At 35.2% G+C, this 14,060-nt stretch overlaps 2 non-coding genes across 2 annotated transcripts; both read right to left on the minus strand.

Moving 5' to 3' along the window:
- Positions 1-399: 399 nt before the first annotated feature.
- LOC142621393 (U2 spliceosomal RNA) lies at positions 400-595 on the minus strand. Its single transcript, XR_012841774.1, has one exon. It is a non-coding gene; the product is annotated as a U2 spliceosomal RNA (small nuclear RNA).
- A 9,013-nt stretch (positions 596-9,608) lies between these two features.
- Positions 9,609-9,804, minus strand: LOC142621406 (U2 spliceosomal RNA). Its single transcript, XR_012841785.1, has one exon. It is a non-coding gene; the product is annotated as a U2 spliceosomal RNA (small nuclear RNA).
- Positions 9,805-14,060: the final 4,256 nt, after the last annotated feature.

Consider the following 14,060-nt stretch of genomic DNA (forward strand, 5'->3'; position numbering starts at 1 on the left):
TAATTATTATTATTATTGTAAAATAATTTATAGTTTTAGCATTTTTCATAAGTTCATTTATTTTAAGCGCTTTTATAGGTTGCTTTTGATTTATAGGGCCCTATTTACTTCGATACAATGAGTAGAGCTGATCATGATCCGATCCAACCCAGTATTGGACCTGTTTTTTATGACCTGATTGGTCTCCGGTCTCACCACAGTTTTCAGTCTTGGGCCTATAAAGGAAAAATTAGTGTATAAAGATAGTAATGAAAAACTGTGAGATAAAATATAACCCAACCCTGTTCTTTCAACGCACTTGCTTTCGGCCTCCTATGAATAAACCCGTTGGCTTGTGCCTGTTTAGTCCGATTCATTCACAGTTCCAGATTTTAGAGTAAACTTTTAGACTATAATTGGGTGGGGTGCGCCAGGCCCGTGCAATAGTGCAACGCATGGACGACGCTTAAGAGCCCCAATAGCAAGCTATTGTGGTGGGCTCTCCCCCTCAAGAAATAAATTTAATATCGTGTGACCCGATGGGCCACATATCAGATATTAAACTGATAAGAACAGATACTACACTTGATCTTAGCCAAAAGGCCGAGAAAGGTATGATTTGTTTAGCTCCTTCCTTCTCCTTTTATTGCCTTACCTCGCCTCCCCCTTACTCTTTTTTACGCGATGTGGGATTCGCGCTTGAGACCAACACGTACAATGGCAGGAGCGCTTATTTGTGGGCGGTACAACGATCTCTGTGCGTGACTTTTTGTTTTTTTATTATTATGCTTGTTGTAGTTTAAAGAACATGGTGAGAATTCAATTAATAAAATGTGAAACTGTTAGTCCCTGAATTGGTAAATAGAAACAACCCGAAAACCACTCTACAAATTGTATGTGTTGTTACAAGCCAGGCAATCACTACATAAAATACTATAGAAAACAAATGCAATCATAATACTTTTTGCTTCAATTCTTGAGCAACTTGGCGGAAATTTTGTGCTTTTAGGTTCATGCTAATCCTCTCAGCTTTTTAACTTAATTGTTGTATAGTTTTTTAAAACTTTATCCTTTTCAAGTACAACTATATTTTAACTAGAGGTGACAATATTTAACATGACTTACAAATACGACACGACCACGACACATGTTTTTACGGGTTAGGGAAATAAGTGAATCAACTTATTTGACAAGCAAATATGACCTGCAATTCACACTTTTGATAAACTAATTTATATTTGTTAACGCAAAACGACCCATTTAAAACAACTTTTTTAACTCATATAAATATTCATTTTATTTTATATTTATCAAATACATTTTATACTTTTTTTCTTAAGGAACGAATACCTTTTATATTAAACCTATATTTTAAAGTTAAAAAGAAAAATGAGTAATTACAAAAACTTATAAGTAATATAGTTGTAAATTGAAACTTTACAAACCCTAAATATCTAAACCCCTCATATAACTAATATAAGTATCTAATTTCATTTTATTTTAGACATACTCTCACAGTCTCATGCTCTCCTACTCTCAATTCTCAATTTCAAACTGCTTATTCCTTTGGGATTATGTTCAAAAATCGAAAGTCTCATAAGGAAGTTTGGGTGGAGGCAAAAGGGAGATAGGAGAAAGATTCATTAGGTTAAATGGGATACTTTATGTCATCCAAAATCTGATGGTGGTATGGGCTTCAAGGATTTGGCACTTTTCAATGATGCACTACTCTCAAAAGAAGCATGGAGACTTTTGCACCATAAGATTTCCCTCTTTTACCGGGTGTTGAAATCCAAATTCTTCCCTAATTGCTCAATTATGGAAGCTACTGATTCTACTTTGGCTTCTTATGCTTGGCGTAGTATTATATGACCTGCAATTCACACTTTTGATAAACTAATTTATATTTGTTAACGCGAAACGACACATTTAAAACAACTTTTTTAACTCATATAAATATTCATTTTATTTTATATTTATCAAATACATTTTATACTTTTTTTCTTAAGGAACGAATACCTTTTATATTAAACCTATATTTTAAAGTTAAAAAGAAAAATGAGTAATTACAAAAACTTATAAGTAATATAGTTGTAAATTGAAAATTTACAAACCCTAAATATCTAAACCCCTCATATAACTAATATAAGTATCTAATTTCATTTTATTTTAGACATACTCTCACAGTCTCATGCTCTCCTACTCTCAATTCTCAATTTCAAACTGCTTATTCCTTTGGGATTATGTTCAAAAATCGAAAGTCTCATAAGGAAGTTTGGGTGGAGGCAAAAGGGAGATAGGAGAAAGATTCATTAGGTTAAATGGGATACTTTATGTCATCCAAAATCTGATGGTGGTATGGGCTTCAAGGATTTGGCACTTTTCAATGATGCACTACTCTCAAAAGAAGCATGGAGACTTTTGCACCATAAGATTTCCCACTTTTACTGGGTGTTGAAATCCAAATTCTTCCCTAATTGCTCAATTATGGAAGCTACTGATTCTACTTTGGCTTCTTATGCTTGGCGTAGTATTTTAAAAGGCCAAGATGTTCTTTTGAAAGGAGCTAAATGGAGAGTGGGTTGTGGGGACTCCATCAGTACATGGCTTGATGTTTGGTTACCACTTTTTGGCCATCCACGAATCTTATCACCAATTGTTGCAAGTTTTGAAGATATAAAGGTATTTGAACTAATTGACCCGGTTTCAAAGAGCCGGGATGACAATCTTTTACATGGTTTATTCAACCCTCAATAGGTAAGTTTGATAGAGAGCATTCTCTTGTGCGCTACCTTGGTTGAATATAAGTTGGTTTGGCCTTTCACAGCATCGGGTGTGTTAACATGTATAATGTTGTGGGCTTTAGGCCCAATTAGTTTACTTGTAAAGCACTCTTACTTATACTACACACATATTTACTTGTACTGCACTCATATGCCTCCTATATAAAGACACTCATGTATATTCTTTCAATGAGAAATACAATACTATTGAATTCAGTATTTCTAACATGGTATCAGAGCCACTGCTCTGACCTTTTTTTTTTAGTAGTCTTGTCTTTTATTGGTGTTACTCCATTCTCAACATCACTTCCGTCGTCACAACAACTGTTGCAGCCTTTCACCGTTGAACCTTTGACGTCTTCCAGACATCGTCCTTGGGTTTCGGACCTGTAACAACCATCGTTGAGGCGTTTCACATTGCAAAGACCACTGCCTCTTTCTGCACCGCCGCGACTCTTGCTCCGATTAGTTTTCTTCAGGTACCACTGAGATCGTCTTACACCGATCTACACCTTAGTGGAAGCTGTGAAGCCATCGGAGCCCGCACGCGCCGCTCAAAGATCCTGCACTGAAGATCACATGCCCACGCGCTGCCACACGCCGACATCCTTCTTTACGCACTACAACGCGCTACTCTGCACCTACTGACATCAGCCCTAGGTGACGTCATCACTGCCACGTCATCGCTGACATCATCGTCCATCCGCACTGTTGACGTCGCCCACCACGTCATCGTTGACCCGCGTTGACTTTGACCGTTGACTTTTCTCCATAGTTGACTTTTTGCAATCCATGTGCTCCTTACCCAATTTTTCGCGTAGATTTCATTTTTGCAATCCATTTTTGCATATTTTGCTTCTAAATGAAGAATAAGGACATGTCTTCTTCTTTTTGCAACAATCGTCGCCGACAATCCAGCAAACATTTTTGCAATTTTTGCAAACGTTTTGGCCATAATATTGAGACTTGCTATCAGCGCAATAAATCTGTTGTTTCAATTTCTGCTGCCACTATTGCTAACATTGAGAGTGTCCAACCAATGGCTCCCGTCTCTGCACAGTCTAAGTCTTCAAGTCGCACTTTCACCATGTCCACATATGACCTTAAAAACATCATCGCCAATGTCATTTGTATAATTGGTAATGCATCTTATTCCTCTTCTCTCTTAGCTCTATCCGGTATGTCTCCTTCCTCTTGGCTTATGGATTCGGCTTATGGATTTTGCTTGTTGCAATCATATGACACCTCACTCGTCCTTATTTTCTGAACTTAAACCTACACCACACCCTCTTACTATTCGCACAGCAAATGGTTCCATAATGTATGGTCATAATATAGGTTCTGTTTCAACCTCCAACCTCTCAGTTTCTGGGGTCTTTAATGTTTTTGGCCTTTCTTACAATTTGTTTTCTGTGGGACAATTAGCTGAGTTAGGTTATCGAATTATATTTGATTATTCTGGGTGTATTGTGCAGGATCCAAGGACGGGACAGGAGCTAGGGACCGGTCCCAGAGTTGGGCGTATGTTTCCCGTGGACAACCTTCGTCTTCCACTTATTACTCCTGTTTCTATTGCCGCAGCTGCTGCAGTTTCTTCTATTCCTTCCCTTGCACTTTGGCATGCTCGTCTTGGTCACACATCTTCTTCTCGTGTACAACAATTGGCTTCTAGAGGTTTGTTAGGTTCAGTGTCTACAGAAAATTTTGATTGTGTTTCATGTCAGTTAGGAAAACAACCAGCTTTACCTTTCAATACTAGTGAATCAATATCCACTGATATCTTTGACCTTATTCATTCTGATGTTTGGGGACCTTCCTCTGTCTCTAGTATTAGCGGATCTCTATATTTTGTTGTCTTTGTTGATGATTACTCTCGCTATAGTTGGATTTTTAATATGAAACATCGTTTTGAATTATTGCAAGTATATTCTAATTTTGCAAAAATGGTTGAAACTCAATTTTCCAGATGTATCAAAAAATTTCGATCTGATAATACTCTTGAGTACACTCAATATGCTTTCCAAGCTGTTTTGCATTCCTATGGAACTGTTCATCAACTAACTTGTCCAGGTACCTCTCAGCAAAATGATAGAGCCGAACGAAAACTTCGTCATATTCTTGACACTATTCGTGCTCTTCTTATTTCTGCCAAAGTTCCTGCTCCTTTTTGGGGCGAAGCTGCTCTTTATGTTGTTCATGCTATTAATCGCATTCTCAGTCCTGTCATCCAAAATCAAACTCCATATGAGCGTTTTTTTGGGTTACCTCCAGACTATCACCACCTTCACTCATTCGGCTCTGCTTGTTTCTTTCTTCTTCAGCCACATGAGCATAACAAACTTGAGCCTAGGTCAAGACTTTGTTGTTTTCTTGGCTATGGCGAAACTCAAAAGGGGTATCGGTGTTATGATCCTATTTCTCATCGTCTTCGTATCTCTCGCAATGTTGTCTTTTGGGAACATCGCCTCTTTGTCGAGCTCTCTCACTTTCGTGCTTCTCTATCTTCCTCTTCTGTCTTAGATCTATTTCCAGATGAGACACATATTCCTTCTGTAGCTGCTCCTGACCCTCCTATAACTGATCCTGATCCTCTTATAGCTGCTCCTAATTCTCCTATTGACTTCTTTGTCCAACCACCAGATATCCTTGATCCTTTTCCTAGTTCCCCCTTTAATGAACAGGTGGAAGATGAACAGGTCGAAGACGAGCTACCTAACCCTGATCTTGGGTCCCTTGCTCCTGCTCCGCTTGAAAATCATGCACAAGACATTCCACATCGTCACTCAACTCGGGTAAGGTCCATTCCTGCACATTTACTTGACTATCATTGTTACACTGCCCTTGTTACACTGCCCTTGCTACACTGCACGAGCCTCACACCTATCATGAGGCTTCCACTAACCCTTTATGGCAGATTGCAATGAAAGAGGAACTTTATGCATTATCTAAAAACCATACTTGGGACTTAGTCACTCTTCCCCCTGGGAAATCTATGGTTGGTTGTAAGTGGATCTGTAAGATTAAGACTCGCTCTGATGGGTCCATTGAGCGCTACAAAGCTCGTCTTGTAAAATATTTTACACAGGAGTATGGGATTGATTATGAAGAGACATTTGCTCCGGTTGCTCGTATCTCATCTATTCGTGCCCTCTTAGCTGTTGCTGCTGCCAGTAAATGGGATCTTTTCCAGATGGATGTCAAAAATGCATTCCTTAATGGAAATTTAAGTGAAAAAGTTTATATGCAACCTCCTCTTGGTCTCTCTGTTCAATCAAACAAGGTTTGTCACCTTCGACATGCACTTTATGGCCTTAAACAAGCTCCACGAGCTTGGTTTGCCAAATTCAGCTCTACCATCTCTCGCTTGGGTTACATGGCCAGTCATTATGATTCTGCCTTATTTCTTCGTCGCACTGACAAAGGCACTATTTTACTTCTCCTGTATGTGGATGATATGATCATAACTGGTGATGACCTCAGTGGCATTCAAGAACTTAAGGATTTTCTCAGTCAGCAGTTTGAGATGAAAGATCTTGGACATCTCAGCTACTTCTTGGGTCTTGAAATCACTCATTCTACAGATGGACTTTACATTACTCAAGCCAAGTATGCCTCTGAACTCTTGTCTAGAGCTGGACTCACTGATAGCAAGACTGTTGACACTCCAGTTGTGCTTAATACGAATCTGACTCCTTCAGGGGGAAACCATTGTCTAATCCCTCTCTTTACAGACGTTTAGTTGGTAGCCTAGTTTATCTCACTGTTACTCATCCAGACATTTCTTATGCTGTTCACCAGGTGAGCCAATATCTGTCTGCTCTACAGATCAACTTGCAGATATCTTCACCAAGTCACATCCTACAGGACGCCTTCATACTTTGGTTGACAACCTCAAGTTGGTCTCACATCCACCTTGAGTTTGAGGGGGGCTATTAACATGTATAATGTTGTGGGCTTTGGGTCCAACTAGTTTACTTGTAAAGCACTCTTACTTGTACTACACCCATATTTACTTGTACTGCACTCATATGCCTCCTATATAAAGGCACTCATGTATATTCTTTCAGTGAGAAATACAATACTATTGAATTCAGTATTTCTAACAGGGTGAGTATACAGTCAGGTCTGGTTACAATTTTCTAGCAAAAGAAAATTTGACCAATCTGGCTTCTGGATACTCACGGCAAGACAGTGGGATATGGAAACAAATTTGGGGTCTTTGGGTCCCAAATTAAGTTAAGAATTTCACATGGAGTTCGTGTAGAGACGTTGTCCCAGTGAAGAAGAACCTGAAAAAGAGACAAATTCTCCAAGATGAAACTTGCGATCACTACAAGCAAGCTGTTGAAACTATTCTATATGCAATCTGGGAATGATTGAAACTTTCAGCAATCTGGGAATCTATGCCAGATTTTTCTTTCCCCCAAACTCAGTCATTCCGTGACATTAAGGACTTACTTCAACATGCCAACGAAGAAAGGAAAAACCTGGATAATTTGATGGCAGTCATATTGTGGACAGTTTGGCTTCGTAAGAATCAAATCAAAGTTAACAACAAAGATTATCCCATTATACAGGTAATCCCAAACTCTCAGCAAGCCCTATCTGACTTCCATCATGCTCAGCAATCCTAGGTTTCGATGTCTAGATCAAGTCGGGTTTCATGAATCCCTCCACCTGAAAGTTCTCTTACGGTTAACTTTGATGGGCAACATTCAAAGATATAAACAAGGCTGGTTTGGGTGTCATTATCCGCAACAATCATGGACAGGTACTTGCCTCCCTCTTAGAACAGATTTAGTTTCCATTTTCTTCTGATCTAGTTGAAGCCTTGGTAGCTTTAAGGGCCATTTCCTTTGCTCAAGAACTCAACTTTTCCAATTTCATCCTGGAAGGCGACTCCAAATTGGTAATAAAAACTCTCAAGAGCAGTGAAGATTCTCTATCTCCATTTGGTCAAATTCTTGCTTCGGCCAAAGCTACTATTGATGTCAATTGCATTTCTTTTTTCCACACTCGTAGACTTGTAATTTTGTTGCTCATTACCTAGCAAAACATGCAAGACATGTTACGAGTTTTACAGCGTGGAGGATGTTCCTCCACAACACTAATTTGTCTTAATGAAATTCAAAGTCTTCTTTCTCAACAAAAAAAAAGTTCAATCCACCCAAAAAAAACTAAATATATAATAATTCTATGAGAGATATACAGTCATATTATTAGTTTATGCATGGCGTAAGGTCATACGAATCACATAGAGCCATTTGTGTATAAACACAAAGGAAGAAATATGATTAAAAACCACTTAAAGAATAAGAAGATATTTGTTTATAGGTTTCTTTTCAACCCCTGCATACAATTAATATTGTTGATTGAATAATTTGTTGTGTAGTTTATAAGCTTAATTTCTCTCATTATGGACAATATAAGAGACTGACTTTTATATGAGCTTTCTCCCTACAATAACCTAGTACATGTAGGATAGGGAACTGCATACACCTGAGAAAATAGTCAAATACTTAAAAAATCGAAACATTCTAATTTTTCAAGAAAAAAAAGATGGGACTTTTAGAATCTTGCAATGCATAAAAAAATAATTAACTTACTAATAATTTATTTTTAGCAACATAATTTGTTTTTCTTTTGGCCTAAAAATTAAACAATATTCATATTAAATTGTGATGGGCATTTTTAATATTGTGGGGACGTCCCACATGCCAAGAGTGTGTGGTGATATATTAAACTAATTAGAACACAATTTTTGTACAACTCAATGACAATTTGTGAGTGAAAGAGAAAAAGTTGTGGGTCTATATCTCCACCACTCATAACTCATCACATGAAAAATCGTAGCAAAAATTGGGTAAGTTTTTGTCATTTTAGTGTCTATTTGGAAATAATTTATTTAGTTTTTTCTATTATAAATGTGGTACAGTATACTTATACTTTGAAATATTGAAAAAAAATAATAAAAAATTGAGGTTTTAAAAAACTATACCAGCCAAACAAACACTTAGTGTTACTCCCTTTTATTTCCTTTCTACACTCCCCTTACTCTCTTTTGCAGAATGTGGGACTATTTTACGCAAATAATAATAATAATAATAATAATAATAATAATAAATAAAAACTAGCTTTTAAACACGCAATGGCTAGGCTATGGTGGCTGACATTGACAGTAATGGCTGATAGTGTGGCTATGTCATGGGTAGAAAAGAGAGAAGAAAATGAGGTCTGTCAAATATATTGGGGTTTTCCTAAAACTATCGGGTTGAATTTTTTTTTTTTTAGAAAAATATGGGGTTGAAGTTAAACAATTAAATTTTCCTTAAACAAAATAAAATAAAAAATGAGAATTACATGGAAAATTGTGGGGAAGCTCCAAGAAAAGTTAATAAAACTTAAAAAGTCAAAAACTTCAATTTTATAGTATATAGAAATAATAATAATTGTAAAATAGTTTATAACTTTAGCATTTTTCACCAAATTTATTTATTTTAGGTGCTTTTATAGGTTTCTTTTGATTTATAGGGCCCTATTTACTTCGATACAATGAGTAGAGCTGATCATGATCCGATCCAATCCAGTATTGGGCCTTTTTTTATGACCTGATTGGTCTCCTGTCTCACCACAGTTTTCAGTCTTGGGCCTATAAAGGAAAAATTAGTGTATAAAGATAGTAATGAAAAACTGAGAGATAAAATATAACCCAGCCCTGTTCTTTCAACGCACTTGCTTTCGGCCTCCTATGAATAAACCCAAGACTAAACACCCGTGGCTTGTGCCTGTTTAGTCCGATTCATTCACAGTTCCAGATTTTAGAGTAAACTTTTAGACTATAATTGGGTGGGATGCGCCAGGCCCGTGCAATAGTGCAACGCATGGACGACGCTTAAGAGCCCCAATAGCAAGCTATTGTGGTGGGCTCTCCCCCTCAAGAAATAAATTTAATATCGTGTGACCCGATGGGCCACATATCAGATATTAAACTGATAAGAACAGATACTACACTTGATCTTAGCCAAAAGGCCGAGAAAGGTATGCTTTGGTTAGCTCCTTCCTTCTCCTTTTATTTCCTTGCCTCGCCTCCCCCTTACTCTTTTTTACGCGATGTGGGATTCGCGCTTGAGAGTTGACACCAACAAATACCTCTACGCGTGACCGTTTTATTATTTTATTATTCTTGTAGTAGTTTAAAGGAGACGGTGAGAATTCAATTAATAAAATGTAAAACTATTAGTCCCTGTAGGTGTTGTTACAAGCCAGGCAACCACTACATAAAATACTATAGAAAACAACTTCAATCATTATATACTTTTTGCTTCAATTCTTAAGCTACTTGGTGGAAATTTGGTGCTTTTAAGTGTGATATTTGCTTCAGCTTAAAAAGTTAGCTTATTTTACTATATAATTTATTTTTACTATTATTTATGAGCTCTATTGCATTTTTTTTTTTTTACTCTTTACAAATCATATGATACTATTTCAGTTAACTTTTACCTTTTTTTACAGTATTTTCAGCGAAAAGTTTTCAATTTAGCAAAATAATCAGATCCCAAACAGACCCTAACTTCATGCTAATCCTTTCAGCTTTTTAACTTTATTGTTATATAGTTTTTTAAAGCCTCATTTTTTTTCAAGTATAACTATATTTTAACTAGTGGTGTTAACGTTTGACATGACTCGCGAATACGACACAAACATGACAATTCACACATTTGATACGCCAGTTTATGTGTTAACACAAAACAACCCATTTAAAACAACTTTTTTAACTTATAAATATTTGTTTTATTTTAGATTTATCGAATGTCTTTTATATTAAACCTATATTTTAAAGTTAAAAAAAAATGAGTAATTGCAAAAACTTATAAGTGATATAATTGTCAGTTCAAACTTTACCGACCCTAAATCTTTAAACACTTCATATAAGTATCTAATTTTAACTTATTCTATTTTAGACGTACTCACTCTCAGAGTCTCATGCCCTCCTCCTACTCTCAATTCTCAAACCCCAAACCACTTATTGCTCCCTCTCACTCAATAGTCAATTCACTGCTCCCTCTCTCTCATGTGTCTAGTGATTTCTCATATTTGTGTTTCAATGTGTTGTTTATTCGCATTTTGTGAACTATGTAGGTAAAGATGGAGGAGGAAATCAATAAGTAATAACACCAATAATGTTAAAATTTTTAACTAACTTTTAGCGAATAAAATAAACAATAAAAAACTACAACCAAAGCACACTTTTAGTTTTCTCACCCTCTCTTGAATAACTTCAATGTCTTCTGAAAGCAATTAAAAGCCTCGGACAAGAAAGGGCGCGAGAGGCAGAAAACAAGTTAGGAGTCTCTTGTGCCTATCTAAAAGTCAAGAACTTTTGATATCTTGGAGAGGCACACAATGATGAAATCATGAGGTGGTTGTTGTATCTGTAAATTAAACATGCAGACCTTTAGATGCAACAGTCACCATTAGTTTCAACTATTTAAATAATATGCTTGTTGTGGACAGTCATGACTAATTGACAATCAAATTTGGGCCACATCTATTATCGAAATAATGGTAACAAAGGAGTGACAACTTATTTAGATTAATTTATTTTGATTTCAAAAGAAAATGTGTAACTTTTTAAAAGTATCATATTTTTCAAAGTAAAAGTGTAAAAGTATACTTTTACTCTATAAATAAAATAAACTCATCTAAATACACATTAAGGGAGGTTATGATAAGATCAAAAGTAATGGGTTTTACGGGTGTTACTATTCTCACAAACAGTGGAAAAGTTGGTATCATCGGTAATAGTTGCAAGAAGGGCAGCTGAGAAATGAATGCCATTCTCTTATACCTAAAGTGTCAAAATATGAATGTAGATCCTTTTTGGTTTTAAGCTGTGCTTAAGAGCACTTGCAGCAGTGGAGCTAAATAGCTATATAGCTATTTTAGCTCCACCAAAACACCAAAAAGAAGTATGCAGCAGTGGAGCTAAATCTATATTTTTTTAAATTATACATAATGCACATAGATAGATGTGCACTGTTCATGAGAGCTAAAAAAAAAATTAATTTTTTATTTTGTGTTCACATTACCTTTTTATTGTGGTATTTTTATTGTAGTGAGATGTATTATTTTATTGTGGTATATATATTATTTTATTGTAATGTTTATATTATTTTATTGTGTTGAAAGCTAAAATAGATCCACTGCTGCAGCATGTGTGTAGGTAAAATAGATAAAGTAACTTTTGGTGGAGCTAAATTGCTAAATTTTTAGCTCCACTGCTGTGGATGATCTTAACAGACTTCTTAGACTAACAGGTTGAGCATCCAAATATTTTTGTATGCCAAACACCTAGCTTAATTGATCAAGAATTGGATATGGCTAACCAAGCATGAGCACGTGCAACTTACATTCAAGCACATGATCAGCCATTCAATCATTCAGCAACACCATGTAGGTGAGCTATACTATCAAAAAGCACTATGGTTTTGTTCAAATGCTTTAAGTTTAAATAACTATTAAATCTCGAATTTTTACTGGAAAATAATTTTCTAACATAACAAATATACGCAAAAGATAATTAGCAAACACGTTTCATTGATATTTCTTAATCCTTTGCATCATTACATTGCTCATTCTTGTTATTGGACCATAACCCCACAATTTGCATCACGTGTAAAGAGCTCAATTGTTGAATGTGAAAATTTATTTTCATGGGTCTGTCCCTTTCTTTTGGCAAGTGATGTGTGGATGGATATAAAATACTTGCCATATCAAAATCTCTAATTCCGTGCCTCTATATATAAAAGCAAATCATACTTTCCTTCCACAAATTAAAAAACTTTGATAGTCTACATACATTTCACTTCTTTTACCACACTTTGCTCATTTGCCCCAATGAGATTCTGGTAGGAAGGCCTCCTGCAGTATCAATTTTAGGGTGAATTTGGTTCAGCTTTTTAAAACTAGCATTTTTGAAAAAGTGGGGTTTTTAAAAAGTGCAGTATGAAAAAGTGTTTTTTTTAAAAACGGTTAAAAAATGCTTTTTGAAAAAACTGAGTGTTTAGCTGACACTTATAAAAGTGGTGGTTTGAATGGTAAATTACCAAAAAGGACAATGTAAATATAAAAGAGTCTGTTTCATACTCAAATAAACTACTTCATCGTACTTAAATCAATTTTCCTTTTTCTAAAAAAATTATTTTTTTCTCACTAATATTAGCTAATAATAACTTACCACTTAAGATTTATTGTGAAAATATTGTAATAATTGATACTGATTTTAATTTGAACGTACTATTACAATTATTTGTTTCTCTTTCTAAAAAATTATTTTTTCTCACCAATATTAGCTAATAATAACCTACCACTTAAGATTTATTGTTAAAGTATTGTAAAAATATTGTGATAAAAATTGATACTGATTTCAATTTAAAGGTACTATTAAAATTAATTTTTTCTCTTTCTACAATTTTTTTTTCTCACCAATATTAACTAATAATAATCTACTACTTAAGATTTATTGTGAAAGTATTGTGCAAATATTGTGATAAAAACCTACCGCGCAACTTTTTTACAAAACACAACTTTTAAAATTTACCAAACGCACATTTAATAAATTTGGTTTCAAAATGCGCATTTCAACTTCTAAAAGCTGAAACAAACAGGCACTTAAAAGCCTCCACATTTTGTTTTTTCTCCCCATTTGTAGAGTTATTGGTTTCAGCATCATGCTTCAATAGTTTATTCTTAGCATAATTTCACCAATATTGTATCTAAGATTAACATAATGAATAAAACTTATATACAATATCTTAAGTATTTTTATTTAGTTTTCTCTTTTAAGATTTTGCCATGTAAGTATTAAATTAAAAAAAATACACTTTTCATTATATGAGAAAAAAGTTATATGGCAAAAATTTTAGATGAGAACTTAAAGAATAGTATCTAAGTATTGTACCTAAGTCATGTCCTAACATAAATCTAGAAACAAGAAATTGGCCTCTTGTGTAATTCAATGACAATACCAACACATTACACACAGCTATTATAAACCAAGGTGTTAATGGGAACCGAAACCATCTAATGGTAGCCTTCAATCTACAATTAGATAGAAATCGACTTTTCAAGTTAAAAAGAAAGGTCATTTTATTTTTACGTGCCCTTTGTCATGTTGCACACTAGAATTGGTAATTAGTACTATATAATTACTCAAAATAAGAAGCGAAGTCGCATGCAGTTTTGATGTTGGTGTGTGAGTGTATTCCCTTGTCTCATCCCCCTTCCCCTATATATGTG

The sequence above is a fragment of the Castanea sativa genome, chromosome 12, assembly GCF_040712315.1.
Source record: "Castanea sativa cultivar Marrone di Chiusa Pesio chromosome 12, ASM4071231v1".
NCBI classification, from domain to species: Eukaryota; Viridiplantae; Streptophyta; class Magnoliopsida; order Fagales; family Fagaceae; genus Castanea; species Castanea sativa.